Raw genomic sequence first — 10,272 nt, forward strand, 5'->3', positions numbered from 1 at the left:
CGAGGTTGGGCGCCGGCCGGCCACCACACAGCAGGTTCGTACGAGACGAGTGCAGTCAGATGGAGAGAAAGGAAAATGAAATGCACATTAGCTAAATGTCAGTTGATTGAATTTCAAACCTGGGTCAATCGATTTTGAGAGTTCACCGGAGGGAAGGAAAGAGAAAGAAGGGGCTCGCCTGAGGGCAACCCGGTTATATATCTTAGGGTTTAGGACAGGGATGGTGGCGGGGTTTCGCCGGAGGAAGAGAAAGCTGGACACTAGAGGAATGGCCGGGGACGGCGGCAAGACCGGCGGTGTGGGACGGTTCGGTGGAGAGCGGGGCTGCGAGGCGGTCGCGCCGGTGGTAGCCGGCGGCAGGAGGAAGAAAGGTTGGAGGTCGAACGAAGGTGCGGGCCGTTGATTTCGGATCCGACAGTTAAAAGGTCGATTGACCCAGCTGACTGACGTACAGCGACGCCCAATGAAATGAAATGAATCTTTGGCTCCAACGACCCAATCCTGCATGGCCCCAGCGTAGACCTACGTACAAGTCCTACGTAATTGGTGCTACGTGCTAATGTGGCCCAAATTAGTAGGCCAGGATTAGCGCCCGGGTCCCCACACGGCTGAAATCAGGGGGCGGAGGAGAGGATTTAGGAAGGTTACGTAAGTTGCCTACGTAGGTTTACCTAGGTGTAACATGTTTACCCAATCCGGCATGGCCCCAGCGTATGATCGGTCGATCCATCGTACCGCATCTCCCGCAAGATCAGCGAGCCTTCTGAACTGCGTGCCACCTGCAAATCGCGATGGCCATTTACGCGCGACGCATGCATGTCCAACGTAGACGTAGTACGCACGGTTGCTGACCGCGCGCGATCGCGATTGCTTGCTTTCATTTGGCGGCGACAGTGATCGCCATTACCAACGCAGCGCTGCCTGCTAGTGCAATCGCGGCCAATTAATCCATCGGTGCTCCATCGAGATGGAGCTGGAGCTGTGCTGTACTGTACGTACGTGCATGGTTTTCTTTTTTTTGGAATAAAGGTTCAAGAAAAGCTCGGTTTTGAATTAACGAAGCCATCAACAGACCAGGAATTACATCAGCCCCATACAACGAAAAGGAGAAACAAAGAAATTGAAAACGGCAGATACAAGGTGCTACAAAAACAGCTTATAGACACCACAACAGACAGCACAAGAGATCTACATGAGGACTAGCTAAATGTTGATGGCGCCCTTCGAAGCGAATGAAGCACCAAAGCATGACAGCAAGCGAGCTTCAAGAGGGAATCGCGCCTAGCGAAGATGAACATGCCCTCATCTACTCCAAAAGGAGACCACCATGATCAAACCCTCCTTCTTCAATTCCGAAGGGGACCCTTGCCCCTCGCCCTGGATCGAAGGGCGCCGGACCGTCGCAAATTGAAACAGCTCACCCTAGAGCAAAGAATGGTAGAGATGTTGTGGCACCTTGGGAGATACTCAGCGTGACCAACCCACTGTGCAAGATCACCAAGAGAAGAACCTCACCGCAGCTCAATGGTCCATACACGAAGAAATGAAGTTGTTTAAGGACGAGGGCACCAAAGAAACAAATGCAGAGGATAAACAACCGGAGCATATGTGAGATTAGAGCTCAAAAAAATTATAATCCATGTCTTCTTTCATTGAACGTACATCACCGAAAATTCTAAAATAAATCCAGCAATTGAACCTTGGTGGTCTGGGAAAACTACTGTCCTAACCATCCAACCAACCTCTTTCTACTTGACGAAAGCAAGCACGTAGGCCCTAAGGGCATTTACAATGCCAGGCGCCAACACAGGCGCCAGGATCTGATTCCTGGCCGTTATAACAAAATCCTGCCCGATTCCCTGATTTGTGCTAGCGCCGGAGCAAAGGTAGGCATCGGGTGCTAGCGGACCTTTACGTTAATTTTTTAGTTGGAGTAGCAGCTGTACGCTGCTGCTAGCGTTGGAGAATGAGACTCCAGCATGGGCGCTAAACGTATTTTTTTGCACTAAGCGCTTGCATAAGCGCCTCCCCATTGAAGATGCCCTAAGTTTTCTCTTTTTTTCTTCAAAAAAGAAGCACATTATGTTTTGAGGAAAAAAAACGTCCGGTATATATTACCAATTACCGGAATATAAGCGCCTCCCCATTGAAGATGCCCTAAGTTTCCGGAATGGTCCCGGTACAATACCAATTACCCCCGAAACGTTCCAGATGGCCGAAACTTGACTTCCTATATATAAATCTTCACCTCCGGACCATTCCGGAACTCCTCATGACGTCCGGGATCTCATCCGGGACTCTGAACAACATTCGGGTTACCGTATACTAATATCTCAACAACCCTAGTGTCCTTTGACCATTGACCATTGACCTGGCCTAAAAAAGATCAGCCGACCTTTGACCATTGACCAGTTCATTATTGACCACTGACTAGTTCACCTCTAAACTCTAACTGTTAACCATTGACTATATAAATAATCATGAATTCAAAAAAAAGAATCATGAATTTGAAAAAAGTTCATGCATTTGAGAAAAAGTTCACGAGTTTGAAAAAAAATTCACAAGTTTTGAAAAAGTTCATGAGTTTGAAAGATATTTGCGAATATGAAAAAAGTTCAGGAATCTGAAAAAACGTTGCCCTCACTTAGAATGAGACCTACTCCAGCAAGCCTCACGTCAAGCAACCGCGACCATGGGCCGGCTCTGCATGGACTACAGTCCTGGAGCGCATTTTTCTTCCATTTTTTCATGTTTTTGGACTCATTTTTTGTTTTATTTTACTATACTTTTCCTTATATTTAGAAATATTTTAAATGTATGTATTAGGCAAAAAACACTTTATACATAAAAATGAAAAATGTTAGTTGTGCATTTTACAAATGTTAAACATGGTTAGGGAAAAAAAATCTAATGTACATGAAAAATTGTAAAATATGTATGAGAAAAATGGACATCAAAACATATATATGAAAAAAAGTTAATCCTGTATTTGGAAAATGTTAAATGTGTATATGAAAACTGTTCCTCATAGATGTAAAAAGTGTAAAATGTGTTTGGAAGACGTACACATCAAAACAGATATATGAAAAAAAATGTTAAACATGTATTTGAAGATAGTGAAATGTGTACCTAAAAAATGTTCAAAATGTATAAAAAAATCGTGATGTATACAGTATATAATGTTTATTAAAAAAGTAGACATTGAATAATATAATATTGAAAATATGTTAATACTGTATTAGAAAAAGGTAAACATGTTTAAATAAGTTCCTAGTGTATACAAAAAACGTAAAAATGTGTATGAAAAAAAATAGATATGGAAAACCTATGTTTGAAAAAAGTTTAACCATTTATTTAATAAATGTCGTGTATTTTATTTGTTTTATTACAATAAAAATGTTCAACGTGCATTTAAAAATATGTTTTACATTTATTTAAAACAGTGTTCAAACCATATATTAAAAAATGTACATCGTGTATTTGGAAAATTCAATGTATTGCAAAATTGTTATTGTGTACATTAAAATATTTATGGTGTACTGGATAAAAGTAGATATGTGTAAAAAAACCCGATAAAAATCGATGAAGAAACAAAGAAACCCAGTAAAAAACAAGAATCAAAGAGGAAAATACCAAAAGGAAAATAAAAATCGAAGAAAAGGAATGCATAAACAATGGAAGAAGTGAAACCCGAGGAGGAAGCAAAGAGAAACGAAGAAAACTTAGAAAAAAAATGAAGAAAGCAAAGAAAGAAAGGAAGAAACCATTAATAATCGAGAAAAAGAAAAAAGAAACATTGAAAGAAACAAAGAAAATTGTTTAAAAACAAAGACAAATGAAAAAACAAAGAAAACCTGGAACAAACAAATAAAACGGAAAAAGGTGAACTAATAAACAAGCAAAGAGAAGTGAACAAGCGAAGGAGAAAGCGAGCCAGCCCATTAAACAAAGGGAGATCAAAACGGTCGACGCGAGACTTTCTTACATCTGTCTGAGAAAAAGACATTCTTACATCTTGATATAAGCGAGATATAGTTCTTGTTGCCGATTTTCCTTATCTGATGCCTTAAACGCCATGTAGGATTTGGCTGCACCACACAAGATGAACAAGCGCCTCCCTTCCCAATTCCGATCGCCCGTTTAAGATCTGGTCGATAATTTGAGGTGTTCATGTATTGTAAATATCTAATACATTAATCTTCTGACTGTTAAAACTGGGTTTGCCTTGCCATCCGAACAGTAGCTGAGCTAAATTTATGTATGCATGCAGGCATCACTTGGTCTCTAGTTGTCAAACAAGTTGCAGTTTGCCGGTGATGAGAGTTGCCATATCTTTTATATATTAATTATACAGTCAGTATGATATGAAGCAATAATTAGTTATACAGGATAAATTTTTTTTAAAGCTTTTAAAAAGATTATTCTTTCAGATTTTGAATACACACTGTTTAAATCCCAGGCCCGCCCTTTATTGCTTGCCGGCAGGCCTGAACTGTCAGTTTCGGTGTTAGCCGAGGGAAACCGTCAACCAGTGTGATTTGCAAAAAATTAACACTTTCTTGCAGGGCATCCTGAAAAGTTTTTGAAACCTCGTCTTTTCTGCAAAACGATGCGACATATGTGGTGGTTCTGTGCAATTCAGTTTAGTATGTATGCGTGTCGAGGTGGGTGATGAAGAGAAGGTGAATATGCCGCCTTGGTCTTAACCGAAAGGTTCCATAGAAAGCACCCATGTTCACTATCTAAATGTGGAGAGGCTGATATTTTGATCAACTAGTAAATAATAAGATATAAAATCCTCACAGCAGGCTGGTAGCAGTACTAATATGGAAAATTTGAACAGCTCTTTCATTAACTCCTTGGATCCAAACACCGAAATCCAAGGCCGCCTCGATCGCCCTCTGGTTGCTTCTATTTATACCCCACTCACTTCCCTTGCAATATATGCACTGGCACCACTCCCATGCATTATCCTGCAAGAAGCACAAGGCCAAGAATGCCAATGATGCATTCCCTCTCTGTTTATGCCATCCTTTTGTTTCTCTCTTGGCCATTCAGCTCGGTGCCTCTCTGTGCATCCGACCACCTACTTGTCCCTGGCAAGCCGCTCTCCCCTGCTAGTGTTCTTGTCTCGGAAGACCAAGTTTTCGCCCTCGGGTTCTTCTCCCCATCATCATCAAACTCCACCAAGAAGCACTACTACGTCGGAATATGGTACAACGACATCCCTGAGTGCACCGTGGTATGGGTCTCCAACCGGGCCGCTCCCATCACAAACCTTTCCTCTGTGAATCTTGCCGTAACCAGCAGCTCCGACATAGTGCTATCTGATAGCAATGGCCGTGTCCTTTGGAGAACGAACAACATCATCAATTCATCATTGACTACCGCCATCTCGGTGGTAGCGATGCTGGAGAACACTGGAAACTTCATCCTCCGGTCGTTGGCCGACGGTGCCATACTGTGGCAAAGCTTCGACCAGCCTACCGACACCCTCCTGCCCGGCATGAATCTCAGGCTCAGCCACAACATGCATCCACTGCAGCAACTGATTGCTTGGAAAGGCCAGCAAGACCCGGCACCTGGCGTGTTCTCCTACGGCGCAGACCCCAACAACCTCCTGCAAAGCTTCATCTGGAATGGCTCGAGGCCACACCGGCGAAGCCCGGTATGGATAAACTACCTCCTCCGTTTCTACTACATGGATATGTTCAAGTCTACTATCTACATGGCGTTGCATCATGCCGGCGACGAGGTTTACATGTCGTTCGGCATGCCAACCGGCTCCGCCGTGTTGGTTAGGATGAATATTGACTACTCAGGTAAGGTAACTGTCCTAAGCTGGGAAAGCAACATGTCGGTATGGAGAGCCCTGTACGCAGAGCCTGAACATGAGTGCAATACGTATAGCTACTGTGGTCCTTATGGTTACTGCGACAACACAGAAATCATCCCAGTGCGCAAGTGCTTGGATGGTTTCGAGCCGAGGGACGATAAAGGATGGATCGTCGGACGTTTCTTGCAGGGATGCCGCCGGAAGGAGGTGCGAAGGTGTACCCCTGGAGACGGGTTCTTGACCTTTTCGGGCATGAAGGTCCCTGACAAGTTCCTCCATGTCCCGAACAAAAGCTTTGATGAGTGCACTGAGGAATGCAAAAGCAATTGCTCATGTGTGGCATATGCTTACTCCAGTATGAGCAACATGGATATCGACGGAGATGACACAAGGTGCCTGCTATGGATGGGGGATTTGATCGACATGGAGAACAACACACAAGGAGGGGAGAACCTCTATGTTCGGACTTACGTATTACAAGGTATGTTTCCTTCGTTGCTCCTCCTTGTATGTATCGTTGCTTATGTTTCAGTAGATAGTTTTTTTAAGGAGGGATCTATGCATTGAAATTGGAAGAAAGAATGGCCAAATGTTTTCATGCTTGCATTAGAGAAAGAGTCATTACTATTCTATGGATGTGATGGTTAGCATTGATAAACGTTGATGATTCTGCGTAAACTAATTCTGTGCAGGTAACCTGAGAAAGGTCAAAACTATAAAAATGGTATTACCATTTGTGTCAAGTTTCTTGATCTTCATATGTGTGGTGTTTATTTGGGCCTACGTCAATAGAGGTAGGAAATTATTATTTTCGTTCTAATTTACTCCCTTCGTTCGGAATTACTTGTCGCAGAAATGGATGTATCTAGACGTATTTTAGTTCTAGATACATCCATTTCTGAGACAAGTAATTCCGAACAGAGGGAGTACATGTCATCTCCAGTCACAACAAACTAATGGGACAGACACACATTCTTGACAGGCAATCATGCTAGCAAAGGTGTCTGGCAAAGGATCATGCGAGTATATTCAAGAACTTGTAAGGAACTCGTTGATAGTAACACAGAGTTTCCCATTTTGAGATTCCGAACAATTGCTGTCGCGACAAATAATTTCTCTGAATCTAGCATTCTCGGCCAAGGAGGTTTTGGCAATGTTTATAAGGCAAGAAGCCCCTGTACTGATAATTGGATCATTAATGGAAGATCTAACCTTTCTTACTCAATAATACCTCATGTTTCAGGGCAAGTTGGAAGATGGTAAGGACATTGCTGTGAAAAGGCTTCGTGTAGGTTCTGTCCAAGGGGAAATGGAGTTCAAGAATGAAATAGTTCTGGTCACCAAGTTGCAGCATAGGAACACGGTCAAACTTTTAGCTTGCAGCATTCATGAAGATGAAAAACTTTTGATTTATGAATACCTACCTAACGGAAGTTTGGATTCCTTTATTTTCAGTACGTCTGCTCACTTGTTGCAAAGTCTCTATGAAAGGAACACACTTCACTGATAGTATGCTTTGTATATTTCTATCATTGGCAGATGACACAAGGAAGTCACTACTCAACTGGCCCACAAGATTTAAGATAATCACAGGTGTAGCCAGAGGCCTTCTTTATCTCCACCAAGACTCTAGATTGACAATGATTCATAGAGATCTCAAGGCAAGCAACATATTGTTGGATGCTGAGATGGACCCCAAAATATCTGATTTTGGTACAGCTAGGATATTTAGTGTCAATGAAAAGCAAGGACACACCAATCGAGTCGTTGGAACATTGTGAGTAGTGAGAATTTTCATTCATGCTAACTCTCGTTTTTGTGCTTAATTCAATTGGTCAAGTTTAACTTTTATGCGGCAAGCAGTGGATACATGTCGCCCAAATATGCAATGGAAGGAATCATCTCTGTCAAGTCTGATGTGTACAGCTTTGGTGTATTACTCCTGGAAATAGTGAGTGGCTTGAAGATCTGCACTACAAGCCCAAGCACGCACTCCCATAACCTTATAGATCATGTAAGTGCTCAAAAGTTGCTCAATTCATATGAATGGGTGCTACCTAGTACTATTTGATATGATTACTTACATTATTGATTCGATGCAGGCGTGCAGCTTACAGAGGGATGGGATGTTGTTGAATCTTGTCGACCCGTCTATCATCGAGGGTTGCTCTCCTGATGAAGCTGATGAAGCTCTACGGTGCATCCATATTGGACTGTTGTCGGTGCAGAACAACCCAAATGCTCGCCCCCTCATGTCTTGGGTGGTAGAAATCCTGGATAACAAAGCCATAAAAGCTCCCGCAGTTGAAAGAGCCCATATACTTTGGATACCAGATCTATGGAAGTGACGGACTAGGATAAAGCCCCGTAAAAAACACGAGCCTCGAAATTCGCAAGGGGAGATAGAAACAGTGTTCTATGGATTCCGAGGATCATGTCATTTACATGTATTTCCAATGGTCGACTCACTGGTACCATAGTTCCAACGTGCAAAGCATATAGAGAGGCTTTTTTGGCTCCAAGACTTGGTAACTCTTCTAGATGTATCAATTGCACACAGTTGGTTATAGATAAAACCAAAATGAATATTAAGTAAATGTATGGTTGGAGTTCGCACAACTATTACGTATCAATATATTGTATTTTATTAAAATTCATATAAAACTATGTGTGTGTTACATTTTCACTAAATAAGAGATTTCTTATACTTATTAGATAATTGCTCATGCGTTGCAATAGGAGCATAAACATTGTACTACCTCCATTCCAAAATATGTCTCATGATTTTAATGTAAGTCTCATGGTAGAGTACTCCGTAACTGCAGGTATATTATTATATTGGTGCGTCAAAATATTAGCAAGTTGTTGTACACAATCACCATAATTTACCTAACGTCTTATTTTTAAGTGCTTATTTGATAAGAAATTATTGCCGTTTAAAAAAAAGGAGGAATACCCCCGGCCTCTGCATCTGGACGATGCATACGGCCAATTTATTAATTATTAACACAAGACCTTACAAAGTCGTACAACAGTAAGACCAAAGCCATCATATTTGCAACCTCTGTCGCTACTCCTATCTAACTGATGAAGGGGCGCTGATGGTCTGGGCCTAATACCAAACAGACCTCGCAGCCAAACCTAACATTTAAGACCTGAGGTCCCAACCAGGACGCCTGCCGGGTATGGGCACCCACCAGTCCGTGCTCCTCAACCAGGACGCCTGCCGGGTATGAGGCCGCCACAGCCACCTGCCACATATCCATCTTCAGAGCGGTACTGTTGCATCGGCCTTGCCCGGTCTCGCTGCCGCCGACGCCACCATGACGCCAGACAGCGTCGACCTCCTGCGCGTGTCCGTCACCACACATCTGACGCCAAGCCTCCGCTACTCCATGCCGCCAAGAGCCGCCGCCAAGAATATGTAGAACGAAACACCGCTCCACCGAAAGGGAGGCAGCACACCCCCACCCCTCACCTGCAGACCCTTCCATCCGATCTCATTAAACGTGTTAAGTATCCGTGAACTCCGACCAGGGCCAGGCCCACCTCACTCCTAGGTGGTCTCAACCTGCCTTGTCGCTCCGCCACAAAGTAACAGTCGAGGGCCGTCGGGAACCCAGGCCCACCTCTACCGGGATGGAGCCACCTGCCCCTTCAGCCCCCAACTCCGAACAGTACCATAAGTAATGTAACAGTATAAAGTATATATCATATGCCCGTGATCACCTCCTGAAGTGATCACCGCCCAGTAGTATAGCAGGGTAGACGGACAAGAGTGTAGGGCCACTGATGGAACACTAGCATCCTATACTAATCATTTAGGATTGCAGATAAAGGTAACAACAGTAGTAGCAAGGACAGGCTATGCATCAGGATAGGATAACGGAAAGCAGTAACATGCTACACTACTCTAATGCAAGCAGTAGAGAGAAGAATATGCGATATATGGTGATCAAAGGGGGGGCTTGCCTGGTTGCTCTGGCAAGTAGGGGTCATCTTCAATGTAGTCGATCACATGGACATCGGCAGTAGTCTCGGAGTCTACCGGAAAGAAGTAACGGAGGGGGAACATAATAAATAACGAAGCAATCAAAGAAACACAAATCATAACATGGGGATACGCGGTGCTAGGGGTGAACTAACGTAGTAGTAGGTGATACCGGCGAAGGGGGGGGCATCCGGGAAAATATCCCCGGTGTTTCGTGTTTTCGGACAAATGAACTAGAGGGGGAAAGTTACGTGTTCGCTATGCTAGGGATGCATGGCGGACGAACGGGCTGCGTATCCAGATTCGTCTCGTCGTTCCGAGCAACTTTCATGTACACAGTTTTTCATCCGAGCTATGGTTTATTTTATATTAATTTTAAAAGATTTAAATCAATTTTTGGATTTATTTAATTATTTAAATCAACATTATCCAAAACAGTGTTTGC

General features: G+C 43.3%; 1 pseudogene; it reads left to right on the forward strand.

Annotated features, from left to right (window-relative positions):
- Positions 1-4,993: 4,993 nt before the first annotated feature.
- Positions 4,994-8,350, forward strand: LOC147974177 (G-type lectin S-receptor-like serine/threonine-protein kinase B120; annotated as a pseudogene).
- Positions 8,351-10,272: the final 1,922 nt, after the last annotated feature.

This window comes from Triticum urartu, chromosome 5A (assembly GCF_056163025.1).
Source record: "Triticum urartu cultivar PI428250 chromosome 5A, HENAU_Tu73, whole genome shotgun sequence".
NCBI lineage: Eukaryota > Viridiplantae > Streptophyta > Magnoliopsida > Poales > Poaceae > Triticum > Triticum urartu.